At 38.4% G+C, this 17,790-nt stretch overlaps 1 protein-coding gene across 1 annotated transcript in view; it reads right to left on the bottom strand.

Moving 5' to 3' along the window:
* The window catches only part of LOC139978221 (protein sidekick-1-like), a 68,446-nt gene that overhangs the window by 12,485 nt on the left and 38,171 nt on the right, over positions 1–17,790 (bottom strand). The window lies entirely within an intron of this gene.

Here is a 17,790-nt window from a genome sequence, read left to right as displayed (position 1 = left end):
TTACACAATATTTGTAATAATTCCTGAAAGAAATCAGCACTGTCTAAGTTAGGGCCATAGTTGCAAACAATTATTTTATCAAATATTTTACCTCGGCTATCACAAATCTACCATTAGTCGACGGCAAACACTGAATTATGGTCACGTCTAAAGACGGGTTAAAAAGTATACAAACACCCAGTTTTGCTACAAGATGACCCATGACTAAACAATTATACGACCTCCCCATTAATGTTGCCAATAAGATTCGTCACTGGGGGTCCTATGAGTTTCTTGTAATAAATAAATATGTCTTTCATCAATTCGCATATATGCAAAAAATCTTACGCCTTTTTTTAAACTGCCGATTTCCACGAACTAAATATGAACAAATTTTCAAGTCAGCCATTTAGAAATCAAAATTGCATAAGCTGCTTGCTTGACTAAAAGCGTATAAAATTTGAATGAAATATGCTTTTGCAAATACCTTATTTAATCTAATGTTATAACTGATGGCGTAGAGAAGAGACAGAAGAGAGAAAGACAAAACACGAGTAGACAAAACAAAAAAGAAAATATCTATACAATTGGCCAGGACGTTAACCCCAAATGGGTGAACGTCCATCCTATGGAACCGGTACGAAGAGCCTAAAAACATTAACACAGGCTTCTTTCAGTCAGATCAATAACACAATAATACAGGCTGTATCCACTGCTTAGCGAAGGTTGTTTTCAATAATAAAAAAGAATAATCAATATTGTGGTACATATTTAAGGACTTTTAATCCATTTTTAAATTAGCGAAATTGATCCAGTTGTCCAAATTAAGAAGAAACAATCAAAAGTTCTCAGAACTGGTATGGCCTTCCAGAAGCTTCTCTCCATTTTCCTCCGATAAAACTAAGTTTGGTACCTTGCTTGTACAGATCGCTGACTTTAGGCGCCCATTTCTTCTTTTCAGTCAGATCGATTTTTGTTAGATCATCGACGATGAAAAAATTACCGGTCTGCTAGGATCGTTCGTCTGGCTTTCATGATAGCGATCTTCTCTCTATATGAAAGGCACCGGACTAGAATGTGTGGCGATATCTCCTCATTGCTTCGTACGTCTATGAAACCGCTCGATCGATACCTCGGGAATGTCTGTAAACAAAGGAAGTACTGTTGTTTTTACGATGTCTTCATATACCTCCGCTTCTGTTGAAGGAATATCCACAATACGAAGCTTGTTCCTTAGCCATCCTCTCCTGTTTATTAACTTCGGTGTTGGTGGATTATATTGTCTGCTCCAAGCGAGTGATTTTACGGGAAAGATCCTCACATTCCTTTTCTTTGGCCGCCATCGTTAATTCTAATGTGTCTATACGTTCTGCCTGAAATTCCACAGCTTTGCCCAAGTCTTTTTCCGGTTTCGAAATCGAGGCGTAGAGATTTTCCATGGCATCTGCCACAGTTTTTTGGAACTCCTTTATTGAAGTCTTCCAACCTCCTTCTACATCTATATCACTTACATCATCTTCAACCTCGGGATCCTCAGATATGTAGCGCAATAGGTCCCACACGCTCAGGCAAAAGCACGTGCGCCTTTGGGTAAAGATGTTGTGGCTGATTTTGATGGTCTGCTTCTTCGTCTTTTTTCTTGAGACATGATATTGGACGTATTGTACAATAACTAAGTAACTGAATACAATCCTGTGCAGATAAATTCTCCTTTTCGCCATAAAAATTGGTAAAGCGATCCGTATACGTTACGTGTTTAGCCTGCCATCGTTTAGCCTCGTAGTCTCAATATACTCCATATTAACGTCTTTTTTAATTTAAATTAATGAATGATGTAGAATACGAGGGGATTTTTATCAGGGCAAATTATAGAGAGATGGAATAGGTATTTGCTGTTTCATAACGAAGGACTGTACTATTATGGAAGATTCTAGCACAAGTTGTTAGATCTATATCGCAGTGGAGATTTTGAGACTTGAATTCGTCTCTTCCCTCGAAATTAAACAATTACAGGCGTAATAAAGAACATATGTTCCTCAGTTTAACCAAGAGCATGTTACACATAAAAATATATATTACAATACTGCGCAAAACATGCATTTTTTTACAATAGAAGTTCCGATATAGCAAAGAAGCCATCTAATCGGAAAATGTTTCTGACAGATTGACTCTTTAATGGGATTAAAATTAATCGGTCATTTCATTACCTTAAAATTATTTCAAAAGAGTAAGAATGCACTCTATGAGTGTATTCAGGTATATCACTTTCTTCCGATCCGGCGAAGAGTGACTTATCGCAAAAGGCATAGTTCATATACCCGAGGAGGATATTTGTGATCAATTTTGAGCACAATTGGTAGAGCCTTGTTCTCATTATGCCGGAGAATTCACCCCCTCAAAATTGGAATAATCCTGGAACCCTTAAAGTGTTACTTTTTTACTCTTTTGAAATGAAATGAGAGTAGAGAGATCTTTTCCTTTCATTTTAGTTCTAAAATGGACAGTCATAGTTTAAGAAAAAGAAAGAAAGAAGAATAAAAACAAACGAAGAAACTAAGCTATAATAAAAGTGTCAACATTGCTGTTGCAAAACGTAGGGTATATTCTTCTACAAATAAAATCCAATATTCCGATATATCTACCATTTGCAATAACGAAAGTGACGTTGTTATTGGAACAACTGTAAATGTTTACTTTACACAGCGGAAAGATGTAACATCCTAAACGTTCTTCCATCTCACTATGATTAGAAGTTATTGTCTTTATCGAATCCATCTGATGCAATTGTGCAATATTAATCCTCTCTACGCCAACTGATAGACAAACACCTCCCCGTCAAGACCTCATTTGCTTCGCTGAGACCAAATGCTCCTTGGTACACAGAAGACATTGTGTTTCTCGGGAAGGTTTTAGAGAAAATTGCTACTACGCAATTGCAAATTTATTTACACGACTGTGGGCTTTTCTCTTTGATGCAATCGGCATATCGTAGTTTCCACTCTACTGAGACTACTCTGATCTAAATCTACAATGATATGCTCATTGCTATTAATAAAGGTCTTGAGGCTGTCGTCGTCTTGCTTGACTTATCGTCGGCTTTCGACATAATTGACCAGCAAATCGTCATTAAAAGTTTGCAGTAAAGCTACTGTATTACTGGATCGGCTGTAAAGATGCTTGAGTCCTATCTTGAAGACCGAAAGCAAACTATCGTCGTAAATGATACTCTTTCGTCTCCTCACCTAATACCTTGGGGTAACACAAGGGTCTGTCCTTGGACTACTTGAATTCATTTTGTATATTGGTCCTTCAAGTCATCTTATCGATTCACATAAGGGTGATCAACACGTTATGTATGCTGACGATACGCAACTTAACATTAACATGAAACAAAATGATCATGAAGCATGTCTAACAACCAGTCTCTCCAATTTTATCGCTGACATCAGGCAATGGTCCACTTGCAACAGTTTACTCCTTAACGATTCAAAGACCAAAGTCATCAACGTCACCTCCCAGTTTAGAGATAAGAGTAACCTACCTGACGTCAGTGTTGGTAAAAATGTCATAACTCCTTTCGAAAATACACGTGATCTTGGTGTTTTGCTTGACGATAAACTCGATATGCGAAAACATATTCAGAACACTTGTCGTTCAGCTGCGTATAGTATTTACAAAATTGGTAAACTCGGGAGGTATCTAAATCAAGGCTCAACTGAACGACTGGTTCACGCTTTTGTTTCCTCCTATCTGGATTACTGCAACAGTTTGTATGTGAATTTGCCAGTTTCTCATATAGCTCCCCTTCAGAGAATTCAGAACGCTGCTGCGCGCCTAGTCTCACTCACTAAAAAGTTTGATCACATTATTCAAGTACTCCGTTCATTGCATTGGCTTCCCGTCTCTCATCGCATCCAGTTAAAAATCCTACTTCACACTTACAAAGCGATCAACGGCCTTGCCCCTCAATATATCAATGACCTTCTTATTCCTTAGCGCGGTCAACTACAGATACGCTGGCTTCGCTCTTCCTATCATGCGCATTTGCAATTTACTCCTGGTCCACGTACCCGCACTCGTTATGGCGGCCTCCTCTTTAGAACGAACTCCCATTTCACATTCGTGACTCTCGCTCCCTTTTTATTTTCAAAAGACAACTTAAAACATTTCTGTTTGATTCCTAGTTTCATTTTTTCCTTGGTTTCCTTTGTTTTTCATACTTTGTAAAGCGCTTTGACACGCTGCATTAGGCGCTATATCAATGTAATTTACTATTATTATTATTAAACTAATATTAATGCTTTATACTAAATTTACTGTACCTTGTTTGTCACTCTTACAGACGTCTTACACAATTTTCTGAATTTCTTGCGAAGCTTCTGAAATAACATGAGTGTTTTTTTTTTCTTTCTTCTTCCTCTATTTTCTTTCGGTAGGTTATATTCTTCTACAAATAAAATCCAGTATTCCGATGGATCTACCATTTGCAATAACGAAAGTGACAGTAGTTTATTGGAATAACATTAAATATTTAATTTACACAACGTGAAGAGGAAACATCCTAAACGTTCTTCCATCTCATTATGGTTAAAATAATATTAATTCTCCTACTAGATTTACTGAGCCTCGTTTGTCACTCCTACAGACGTCTTACACAATTTCATGAATCTCTGGCGAAGCTTCTGAAATAACATGAGTGGGTTTTTTTTCTTCCTCTATTTTCTTTGTCGTGGCAAATGCTTTATAATCGTTTCGATGTTCTAATAATATGTTTTATTGTTATTAATTTTACACCAACAATACTATATACAGCTCTTGAAGTTCACCGACTTGCAATCAAGAATTATTGATAACAGTTGCGGTTCGAAACAATGTGTTGTTATGTAACATTCTTTTCCCCCGAAAAACATAAGAAAACTACATGATATAGATTGCGATACGAACAAGACAGTATCTACTGTGAAACTACAAAAAGAAAAACACAATGAAATGTTATGAGTACGAGCGGCAGTGATGGAATTAATACCAATAAACCATTACTATATAGGAAGCGGGTTAAGGAACAAATAAAGGACGGATTACATGTGTTTGTGGAACTCTATAGATGTTTTGGAAGCAGTGGCGTAGCTAGGATTTTTTGAGTGGGGGGGCCATGGGGGGCTGTTCTTTCTAGTGGGGGGGCCGGAGGTTAGTATCTAAGCGGAGCGCCACCATGGTTGGCGCGGAGCGTACGGAGAAAATTTGAGATTTCAGCACCCCCCAGATCGCAGGAGATGGCACCTGTGAGGCAAAATAGCAACCAAAAAGATGTGCAACTTTGGTGACAGAAATGCAAAAAAAGTTTTTTCTCTTTCATGCTGACTGGCCTTGCCAACTCACCCAGACTTTTAACTTGAGGGAAGTTGGCATCATTTGCAGGAATTTCAGAATTCCCAATATTTTATATCTCTACCAGTAGTGGAAAATCCTGTTTCGACAGTTTCGTGGGCATAAAAAAGTTGTTTTGTGGAATATTCAATGACATATATTCATTTGACTCGAGGCAATATATGAATACCTGCAGGGGCGGCGATCTGTTTCAAATATTGGGGGGGACATCTGCTTGGATGCAGGCGAATTACTGTCAAAGCGGAGCGCCACCATTGGTTGGCGCGCAGCGTACAAGAAAATTTCTGGTTTTGATAGCCCCCCAGATGACCGGAAATGGCACTTCTCGGGCTTGAAAATGACCAACCAGATGTACACTTTTGCCTGAGAACCAAGTTTTTCCTAATAGTTTTTTTTTTCATTCATAACCTTTTGTCAAGCCGATTGTCACCAGTCACACATCATGTTCGACCTCATTGCATTTGTAGGTAATTCTACGTAACGCCCCACAATACCCGTCAGCCACACTTTTCAAGGTTTTAAGCCCATTATTTGTTCAGAATTTGAATAATAAATTCACTTCAAAACATACCCATAATGTTGCACTAAATTTCATCTATGGACAACCAATATAGAAAACCCCCCTCAACCACTAACAGACCGGTCAAAATTGTACGAGTGTAGAGGGAAGTATACTATGATGAAGAATGTTGGTCAAGGAATTTTCGAAATTTCAGACACAGTTAAATTATTGGTGTACAAATATTAAAACCTCTTATAACGGCTACTATAAAACTTCGATATCATAGAAAATACAAAAAAAATATGCTCGAGGGGGAGGGCGGTCTCCACCCCTTCACCCCCCCCCCTCCCTTGGCTACGCACCTGCGGTTAGATATCTTGTAGTAAACAGGCCAAATGGAAACCCAGTGAACCCATATCGATGTGGATCCTATGTATGATTGTACGTACTTACACTCATACACAAGATGCAAACCAAATTTCATTACGGATGCGGTCCGTCTAGCTATTCATTTCGAGAAAAAAAGTAAAAACTACTTTCGGTCATATATAGTAACAAATTGTGACACGGTTAGACAGGCGCTTTGCGAGGAATTTGCCAAGGGAGGGGCAAAGCTTGTACCCAGACTTTCTAAGCGTAGCGCCACCATAAGTTGGCGCGAAGCGCAAAAGAAAATTTTGGCCGAAAATGTCTCCCAGATCGCTGGAAATGGCACTTCCCAGGCCTTGTAAGTTGCATCTAAGCATTTTCTATTTTGAAATTACTAGCGATATCATAAAAAAAATACAAAACATATGCTTAAAAAAAACTATGCCACCAAATATTGGGGGGGGGATATAAGATACTATATCCCCCACCTAAAATATTGGGGGACATGTCCCCCGTCCCCCCCCCCCATGATCGCCGCCCATGAATACCTGATACCTCGGCTCAGTACAAACGGAGCCAATCTTTTGATAGATTGATGTGCTAGGTGGAAGCACTGAACATATTTTCACAAGATATCGCTATCACGCAGCACAACAAGGTTCGTGGTGTATGGTCGCAATCGTCGCATCGACCATTGCCATGCCATGCTGTGTGACCATTCTCATGATTACTACAGATATTGTATTATTCTTATTCTGCCAGATGCAGACGAGAAAATTGTGTAACTCTATTTCCCAAATTATTGAACAAAAAATATTAGCGAATCGCACTGATGAGTATTTTTTTTTTACCCCATTCCCAGTGGGGGGGCCAGTGGGGGGGCCAGTGGGGGGCAGCCGATTTCATGGGGGCCTCGCCCCCCCCAGGCCCCCCCCCCCCGTAGCTACGCCACTGTTTGGAAGTCCCAAGTCTTAGTTGAGGCCGGTGATTTGAGAATTAATACGAACGATCCAATCGACTTCTTTCTTTCAGTTACGGATTTGAAGTTCCAGGCATTAAGATACATTTTAGGTTTTTGAGGGAATGTCTATGAGGATTGGAATGTTCGGAAACAGGAAATTCTGCAAAAAATTGATATTTTCAGTGATAATTAAAACGTAAGCGGAACCGAGAACCTGTTTCACCTACATAATTGCCCTCTTTACAAAGAACACAGTTGACTTAATACGAAACGATCCAATCGATTTTTTTTTTCGTTTACTTTCAGTGGCGGATTTGAAGTTCCAGGCAATTAAGATACATTTTAGGTTTTTGAGAGAATGTCTATGAAGATTGAAATGTTCGGAAACAAGAAATTTTGCAAAACTTTGATATTTTTTCAGTGATAATTAAAACGTAAGCGGAACCGAGAACCTGTTTCACCTACATAATTGCCCTCTTTACAAAGAACACAGTTGACTTAATACGAAACGATCCAATCGATTTCTTTTCGTTTACTTTCAGTGGCGGATTTGAAGTTCCAGGCAATTAAGATACAATTTAGATTTTTGAAAGAACGTCTATGAAGATTGAAATGTTCGGAAACAGGTAATTCTGCAAAAATTTGATATTTTTCAGTGATAATTAAAACGTAAGCGGAACCGAGAACCTGTTTCACCTACATAATTGCCCTCTTTACAAAGAACACAGTTGACTTAATACGAAACGATCCAATCGATTTCTTTTCGTTTACTTTCAGTGGCGGATTTGAAGTTCCAGGCAGTTTAGATACATTTTAGGTTTTTGAAAGAACGTCTATGAAGATTGAAATGTTCGGAAACAGGTAATTCTGCAAAAATGTGATATTTTTCAGTGATAATTAAAACGTAAGCGGAACCGAGAACCTGTTTCACCTACATAATTGCCCTCTTTACAAAGAACACAGTTGACTTAATACGAAACGATCCAATCGATTTCTTTTCGTTTACTTTCAGTGGCGGATTTGAAGTTCCAGGCAATTAAGATACATTTTAGGTTTTTGAGAGAATGTCTATGAAGATTGAAATGTTCGGAAACAGGTAATTCTGCAAAAATGTGATATTTTTCAGTGATAATTAAAACGTAAGCGGAACCGAGAACCTGTTTCACCTACATAATTGCCCTCTTTACAAAGAACACAGTTGACTTAATTCGAACGATCCAATCAATTTCTTTTCGTTTACGATCTGTTACGGATTTGAAGTTCCAGGCAATTAAGATAAATTTAAGTTTTTGATAGAATGTCTTTGAAGATTGAAATGTACGGAAACGGGGAATCCTGCTAAAGTTTGATTTTTGATTTTATTACAAAAATGTAAGCGGAACCGAGAACCTGTTTCACCTATATAATTGCCCTCTTTTCAAAGAACACAGTAGACTACGTAAGTGAAATTGCTTAAATTACAAGAGAGGGAATGGGGTCTTAGTCAACATTGGGAATTTTAACCCGTCCTCGGGATAATATGGAGGCATATTTGGCACGAGGTTTTCCGCAACAGAAATTACTGCGGAGGTATAAACTGGGTAAGGAAGCCTGGAGGTAGCGGGTCGAAATCTAAGTTTTGGGGGTTGGGGTACGAAAGCTAGCATGGGGCTACCTTAAACGATTCGCATACAGACTGATCGTCATTGAATAAAGCAGAATCCTGTTTCATAAAGCTCATAAAGGATTTGATTAGGTGGTTGTAATAAGATCCTTAACCACTTAGGTCTATTATAAGCCTACTCATATATTCATATATATTAACACTTTAATAGTTTCCACCCATATAGTCTTCAGCCAATGCCTTAGACTCAAATGCATTTGCTCCGACCCACATGGTTATGAACACCTGGTATCAAGTGTAACTGATTACTTCTTGACCGTCGGACACCCCTTCACTTAATGAGACAGGATATTTCTAGGGCCGACAGACTGAACCGTGAGAACTTATTAAAATACAAGTCCAAAACTCCTGACACACGCTTTCTGTTTATGACTAATTACAACCCTCCCACGGTGCAGAAACGTGCGAACTTGCTGGCCTGTCTATATTTATATGTCTATGTCTATGATTATATATGTATATATATATATATATATTTATATATTTATAAATATATATTTATATATATATACATACTTGCAGTCTAACTGTATGAATAAAAAGGTTGAAAAGTTTTATAGTCTTTGGTTATTATAAATAGAAAAACTTACTTTTAATGATGAAACTTTCTATAACTAGACAAAATTGACAATAACAAAAAAACTTACGACTTTCATTGCTAACATCACAGGCCCCGGTAAGAGAAATTACAACACAGAAGTTGAAGAGAGTCAGGCAAAAACGACCCATTTCTCCTGAGGTCTGGCAGCTTCTTCATCCAATTCAATTCTGAAACTCGTTCGCGATCGCTTCGATTATTTATCGTAAACTGGTATATCAATAATATTTGTGGTTACGTTCCCGCAAAAGAATATTTCTTGACTAGGGAAAACAAACCCAGGAAACAGACGTTTCCGTAATGTTATACGTTGAGAAACAAAACGTGGCTTTAAGGTGATGACTAATCGTGATTTTCAACAGAAATCAGAGTTAAAAGTCGTTAATCAGAAATGTGGATTTTCTTTTATCCCGGATAAAGAGTAACAAAATTTTAGATAAAAGACATGTTTAACGGTCCATAAACCGACATGGGGCGCACTGCCCTCTCTTCTGTATATATATTATTTTGACTTTCAAGATCGTTGAGTACCCGGTCGGACACTGGGGATAATTTTGTGCAATACCCTTATTTCAATGCTTCATTTTCTTTTAACATTTAATGAATATGAGAATACATATTTTTTTCTCGTTATGACCTCGTAACCTCTGCTATTATTGCACTCCAGTGATAGTCAGCTTCATCATGTCAAGCACTGATATTGATCATACTGTTATAAATTTATTGCAAACAACTATTATTAAATTTAGTAAGGTGAATCTTTAAATGTGAGCTTCATATCAACAAAGTGCCATAAAGGGAACATCGGTTGTTACGACCACCTTCTGAGGTTCATATCCAAGAGCAATTAAAGAGAATGGGCATTTTCACCTTGTCATGCAGAATAGTTTGACTTTCTATCAGGGGAGTAGGAAGCTTCCAAAAGTGGGGGCACAACATCAGAGGGGCACTTTCTCATTTCACAACTACCACTCGCTATGCTATAAACCGATACACACCGGCCATATCACTTAAATATATATGACGTGTTAGTAACATACTATCAATACTATTATGGTGCACGTGACTCTATCAACCTACATATATACTTCTGTCCATCCATATTTAGAACTTTCCAAAAAAAAAATCTTCTGTGTTCATTCCTTGAACCAAAGTCTTTAGCAAACTCGGTTAAATCCTTAGCATGTACAGACTAAAAATAAATCATTAAAATAAAATATTAAAATTAACAAAGGTTTAAGAAATCCACAATTCTTCATCAAAGGGGCACATTTTATTTGTGCATTATTTGTGCTATTATTTATAGCACATTTGCTACTTTGGAAATAAAAGTGGGGGCACGTGCCCCATTGCCCAATCCCCCCCCCCCCACCCCCGGCTCCTACCTCTATGCTTTCTTTAATGGAATTCTTTATTAATGAATTTTGTTATTCAGTGAAACATGTCAACAATCATGTAATCCATTGAGTTAAAAGTCTCGTCCCAAAATTTGTTTACAAACTGCAGCTAGGACATCATTTCTCACGAAGGCACAGTCATAGCGTATGTCCTCTACGTTTAAAGGTTAAAGTGTATACGCCGTACCGCTTCGGCAGAGATTGCTATAAACACGCTGTCCAACCTTTACTTTCATTGGGCATATTTGATCTGCAATGACCAAATGGCCTATGAAATCTTTTATTTATTATTACGTTATCAAGATAAAAGCCGTATTTCCTGTTTACATATTTCGTTTTCTTATATTGCCGCTTGTTTATGTCGCCTTTGACAGTTTGGGGACTCGGACCATTGCTGGAGACGTCTCTCTATATAGATAAAAGCCGATATGAGATTGTGCGGAGTTTCATCACAAAAAGTCTATTAGTCGCATTAAACAAACAGGAACTCAATGGTTGGGTCGTCATGATAGTGTCGTATTTGAAAATTTAAATATGAAGCTTTGGTGGCGGACAATTGACAATTGCGTACTCTTATTTCATCGTTATCAATGGTTAACGTTTGACCGGAATACTCTACCGTTTTCTTTAAATTGTTGAATCATATATACACAAGCAGTTTATTTCTAAAAGCAACATTCCATTCACTACATTAATGTCATCACTGTCAACAGGCTTGGAATCCAAAGAATGCCCCGAAGGCCCATTATTATAACAAATGTTGCGATCATTTCATGACATTTCTAAGCAACACCTAACGCGATATACTTTTAATTGTTTACATATAATTTAATAAATTTTCAATTGGAATTAAAAGGGTGTACCGTGTTAAAGGGTGCAGCGATAGTGGCAATTTAATTCCTTTCGCTCAGTGTCCCAACACTGTGCGATCAACGTTCTTCTTTTGACACTCATCCGTCACACCTAATTCGACCAAAACAAAAATAAAACCATCATAACGAAAACAATTTCGATGGTTGGTAAAACTATAGGTATGCATCAAGTAATTTCATTGGTCGTATATTATATCCATTTAAAACATTTCATTACATATTACATTCACCAAGTAAAGAGAAACAACCAACACCATTTGCCCTTAAAGTTTTAAACCATTGTAAATATGTTGTGATTCTCTTTTGGGTTTGAAAGGGTTTGTTATATAGTTTTCTAATGGTTTTTTTAGATTTTGTTCTGGTTATGTTATTCTATGCTAGCTGTTTGTGACGAAATGAATTTCCATCAGCGTTTTATGTATAATTCTTCCTTGGCTGAATGTAAAAAAACGACCGACCCGTACCCCTCCCCTGATTGATGATGGGAGGTACAGGGGTAGGGTATAACATCCCCGACCGAACCGTACCCACCCATGATTGACGATGAGAGATACGGTGTGGGGTATTCCCTTTGTGTATGCCACTGATTTCACCCATTTGCTTGATAATGAACTAGGTCATATATTCATGACAAGGGTTGCTCCGTCGTGATTTATTAACTGGTTCAGATTTCTTTTCTGCCAAAATGCCATCTCTTCATAATAATAACGGAGCAGTTTGAAAACATGTTTGAAGATTGATTTCAATTGTCTGATAATACTGTAACCTTAAATAATAGTTAACATATAATTATTCATCCTAATAAATGATATAACATGTCTGTAGATTGCTGTCATGTGTCTGTTAATACTGTAACCTTAAATAATAGTTGGCATTTAATTATTCATCCTAATAATAGATAATAACATGTCTGAAGATTGCTGCCATGTGTCTGTTAATACTGTAACCTTAAATAAAAGTTAACATATAAAAATTCATCCTAATAAATGATAATAAAATGTCTGTAGATTGCAGTCAGGTGTATGTTAATACTGTCACCTTAAATAATAGTTAACATTTAATTATTCATCCTAATAATAGATAATAACATGTCTGAAGATTGCTGCCATGTGTCTGTTAATACTGTAACCTTAAATAAAAGTTAACATATAAAAATTCATTCTAATAAATGATAATAACATGTCTGTAGATTGCAGTCAGGTGTATGTTAATACTGTCACCTTAAATAATAGTTAACATTTAATTATTCATCCTAATAATAGATAATAACATGTCTGTAGATTGCTGTCAGGTGTCTGTTAATATTGTAATCTTAAATAATAGTTAACATATAATAATTCACCCTACATAAATCAGGCGCGTCTCTAGGATTTTTGCTATCCCGGGGGCGCGAATTAATATTTAAGCGGAGCGCCACAAGAAAAATTCTGGTTTTGATACCCCCCCCCCCCCACACACACACACACACGCACACACACACACCAGATCACCGGAAATGGCACTTCTAGGGCTTGAAAATGACCAACCAGATGTACACTTTTGTCTGAGAACCAAGTATTTTCCAATAGTTTTTTTTTTTCATCCATAACCATTTTTGAAGATTGTCACCACTCACACATCATGTTCGACCTCATCGCATCTCCTGTGGATCATAGCTTTTTGTAGGTGATTCTACGTCGCGGCCAACAACACCCGATACTAAGCGGAGCGCCACCATCGGTTGGCGCAGAGCGTACGACGATTGTTTTTGGCCAAGACATACTCCTATATCGTCGGAAAAGATAATTCCCGTTCAAGTTGCATTTACACATCGGTTATTTTGAGATCTCATGTAATAGGTTTTTGACTTTGACTCAGTAATGCATTATGGGTCCGCATGCAATGAACATAACTAGAGAACGGTTGGTTGGGTGAAATCATTGAAAAGTCAAATGCTTAAGTTTTTTTTTTAAATTTTTGATATTCCAGTATGGATTTTTAATGGAGACTACTGTAAAAATACAGTAATCAAACCTAAGCATAGGCCTAATTTCGGCTGAAACTTTGTCTCCATCTACGCCTAATTTCCTGTCATTTTTTACTTACCACATACACCGAAGGAATCTTTATTCTAACCTTTTATTATTATATTTATATGAAAGCCCTGCATGTTTTTTTTTTTTTCAAATGATCGCAGTTTCAAGTCTGTGGGGTGTTGGGTTATTGTTTTAGAATTGTCCTGATGTTGTACTCAGTACAACATTGGCTGGAATTGGGCTTTAAATTATGTACTTAATTTTCATTATCATAATAAATAACACAAACAGCTCGATACAAACATTAATAACCAATGACCCCATGATTATAATGTCCGTATTCCGTATCACGTAAAAATATGTATATTGTCTTGTTCAGTCTTACATGAATCTTTCTTTTTTCAATTCAATTCATAAGACTTTATTTCAATCTCTTGTATTAAAGTATGCAATTTTGACAATAGACGTGGGTAGTATACAAGATAACAAGAAATTGAGGAGAGCCAACAAGAAGCTCTGTAGAGCTTGTTTACGTTGACACCCCTTGAAAAAAAAATAGGGAATGAAAGCTTAAGTATACAGAGAAAACAGAACAAAGATGGCAATGAAAGGAAATACAAAATCAATGATAGTTTGATATAAGATACTCTTTACAGGCGCGTATCCAGGATTATATAACCCGGGGGCGCGAATCACTATCTAAGCGGAGCGCCACCATCGGTTGGCGCGCAGCGTACAAGAAAATTTCTTGTTTTGAAACCCCCCAGATCACCGGAAACGGCACTTCTCGGGCTTGAAATGACCAACCAGATGTACACTTTTTGCCTGAGAACCAAGTATTTCCTAATAGTTTTTTTTTCCATCCATAACCTTTTTGAAGATTGTCAACCCGGCACACATCATGTTCGACCTGATCGCATCTCCTGTGGGTCTTTGCTTTTGTAGGTGATTCTACGTCGCGGCCCACAATACCCGTCAGCCCCACTTTTCAAGGTTTTAAGCCCCATATTTGTTCAGAATTTGAAAATTCACATTTCTCGTGAATAAACTCACTTCAAAACATACCCATAATGTTGTACAAAATTTCATCTATGGACAACCAATATAGAAAAAACTTCCTTCAACCCCTTACAGACCGGTCAAAAATTGCACGAGGAGAGGGAAGTGTGATGTAGAATGTTGGTCAGAAATTTTCTAAAATTCAGACATAGTTAATTTATTGGTGTACAAATATTGCAACCTGTTATAACGGCTATTATAAAACTTGGTTGAAGGAAATGAAAAAATAGCAGATATTTCCGAAACCGAACACTACACACATAGGCGTAGGAGGCGCGGCGGCAGTGGCGGAGCTAGGGGTATTGGTCAGGAGTGGCGAGAATGGTCTGTAGGGGCGCTTTCGACACTATCTAAGCGGAGCGCCACCACTGGTTGGCGCGTAGCGTACAGAAAATTTTTGAGTAAAGATACTCCCTAGATCGCCGGAAATGACCCTTTCCGGGCCTGGCTAATTTGCAGATAAACGAAGAATAAGGTGTCATCGCCAAATTACACCAACAAAATGTGACAAATGTCAATAAGTAGATGAGAGCGCAATAAAAAAGTCAATAATCTAGAATAAGTAAAACGTGGTAAAGAGCTGAAAAAGGCGCCAGCAGTCCATTTGAGTCCGTCAGGGGGGCATCCGCCCCCCTGACCATATGGACGCTCCGCCACTGCGCGGTGGGGGTGCAGGCCCAAATTCGCCATTAATAATGTAAAAGAGAGTTTTGACATAATTGGACCTCCATGCTTTTTATACATCTACATGAGACATGTCGTTGTTTACATTAGCATCCCGCGGTATACTGCGCAATTTGAACGGACCGTACGGTACATGATGGCATGCGATGTAATAACCGATGCTTGCTTATATGAAATTGACATGAACACGTTGAACGCGCGCTTCGGCCGCGAAAATTTTTTTTTTTTTTAAGGCAAGTCGGACAGTTTTGAGGCTTTTCATCCTGGAACGCCATTTTCATGCTCACTGATATGATGTGATATCTGCTGTTTGCGTTACAAATTCAAACAGGCGCGTAGCGAGGAATTTGCCAAGGGAGGGGCGAAGCCTGTAGGCAAATTATCTAAGCGTAGCGACACCATAGGTTGGCGCGAAGCGTACGAGAAAATTTTGGCCGAAAATGCCTCCCAGATCGCTGGAAATGGCACTACCCAGGACCATTTGTTCGCGCGAAGCGTACAAGCAAATATTGGCCGAAAATGCCTCCCAGATCGCTGGAAATGACACTTCCCAGGCCTTGTAAGTTGCCTCTAAGCACTTTCTATTTTGAAATTACTTAGCGATATCATTTCAAAAAATGCTGAATGGGGGGTGGCGGGCGGTCGCCCCCATCCCAAAATGCGTCATGTTCCCCGACGACACGGTCGAGTTCGAGACCAGCCACAGTTGGTTTCATAGCACAATTCTACACATGCGTTATGATAGACCATATATAGTATATATATAGATCATTAGTGAGAGAGGAAAATGGAAACGTCAAAAAATGGAGTTGTCGGTGTAAGGGGTAGGGTGAGTCACACTTTTACGAAATCATTGATCCGTCACTGGCTACCCTTCAGCGCTGTAATGATGTCACTGTTCCTCTTTCTCTTCCCGGTGTCTTCGCGTTTTGCTTTTACTCCCTCTTTTTCTCCTTTTTCTCTCTTTCTTCTTTTTCTTTTCCCTTCCTTCCTCTCCTGCTCCTCTTTTTTCCCCTCTTTTTTCCTTTTTCCTTCTCTTTTTTTTCTCTTCTCTTTTTCTTACACGGGGGGCGCGCGCCCCCAACGCCCCCCTGGATACGCACCTGCTTTAAGACGTTTTTTGAAGGTGTTCAAAGTTTTACAACCAGTAATAGTAGTAGGGAGGGAATTCCAAAGTTTTACGCCAACATAACGAATACCAAGTTGTGAAGACCTAAGTTTTAAGTAAGGAATAGTAAATTGATTTGGAGCACGGTTAGGATAGGGATCGATACGTAACTGAAAATAATTGCGAAAAGTCGACGGAGCATTATCATGTAACCAATTGAAAATAAAAATACCAACATAGTAACGATTTATATCATAGATACTAAGAGCGTTAAGAGTAGTAAACAGGGGTGCTGTATGTTGGAGGAAATCCGCATTACAAATAAAACGAATGGCTCTCTTTTGAAGTAAATAAAGGGTTTGAATTCTAGAGGCATGGGTACTGCCCCAAATAACATTACAAAGGGTAAGATCAAGGGCGGCGGAACCGGGGGCACAGGGGGCACGTGCCCCCCCCCCCCACTTTTCCTTAGGTTAAAAATTTGCCCTTTTTCTACATAAAACTTGAGGTGTCTCAAGTTAGCAATTAGAGGCCAGTGAACCAGAATGAACACTCGGGAAGGGCCGTTTCCGACCATCTAAGGGGTTGTAAAACCAAAAAACTTCTTGTACGCTCCGCGCCAACCGATGGTGGCGCTCCGCTTAGATAGTCGTGCATACAACTTTGCAAATCCTGTCTACGGTCCTGACTTTTAATGAATTTTTTGTTGGTCAAACTCAAAGCTATTTCGAATGGAAAAAAATTGTTAAGATATTATCAAGAAATAAACTCTTATTCAGATGATTCCTACATTAGCAACTATATAGCATGTTTTCACCTCATTTTGTCTCAAAAGAAAACTTGTTCCTTGTTTCCCAATTTGCACATTGGATATTGCAGTGCTATATGCATATTTTCCTTGAGGGGGGGGGGGGGACGTTGATGGAGTGATGTGTATATGCAAATAAGATAATACAATAAGAGTTATAAAGGGTACTAAATATAATGCTGCATCAGTCCAATCGAATTTCTGCAAAGTGCCCTTTGATGTTGGTGCCCCCCCCCCCCCCCAGATTGAAAGTGCTTCCGCCGCCCTTGGGTAAGATAGGGAAGTTCGAGTTTATTATACAGTGACCAATGTGCTTCTGGGAAGGATTTGGCGAAGTCTATTAAGAATTCCAGAGCATTAAGACACTTTCATACAAATGTTCTGAAT

This window comes from Apostichopus japonicus, chromosome 13, assembly GCF_037975245.1.
Source record: "Apostichopus japonicus isolate 1M-3 chromosome 13, ASM3797524v1, whole genome shotgun sequence".
In the NCBI taxonomy this organism is placed as follows: domain Eukaryota; kingdom Metazoa; phylum Echinodermata; class Holothuroidea; order Aspidochirotida; family Stichopodidae; genus Apostichopus; species Apostichopus japonicus.
The sequence above is the reverse complement of the archived record's forward strand: the minus strand, read 5'-3'. Positions and strand labels throughout refer to the sequence as shown.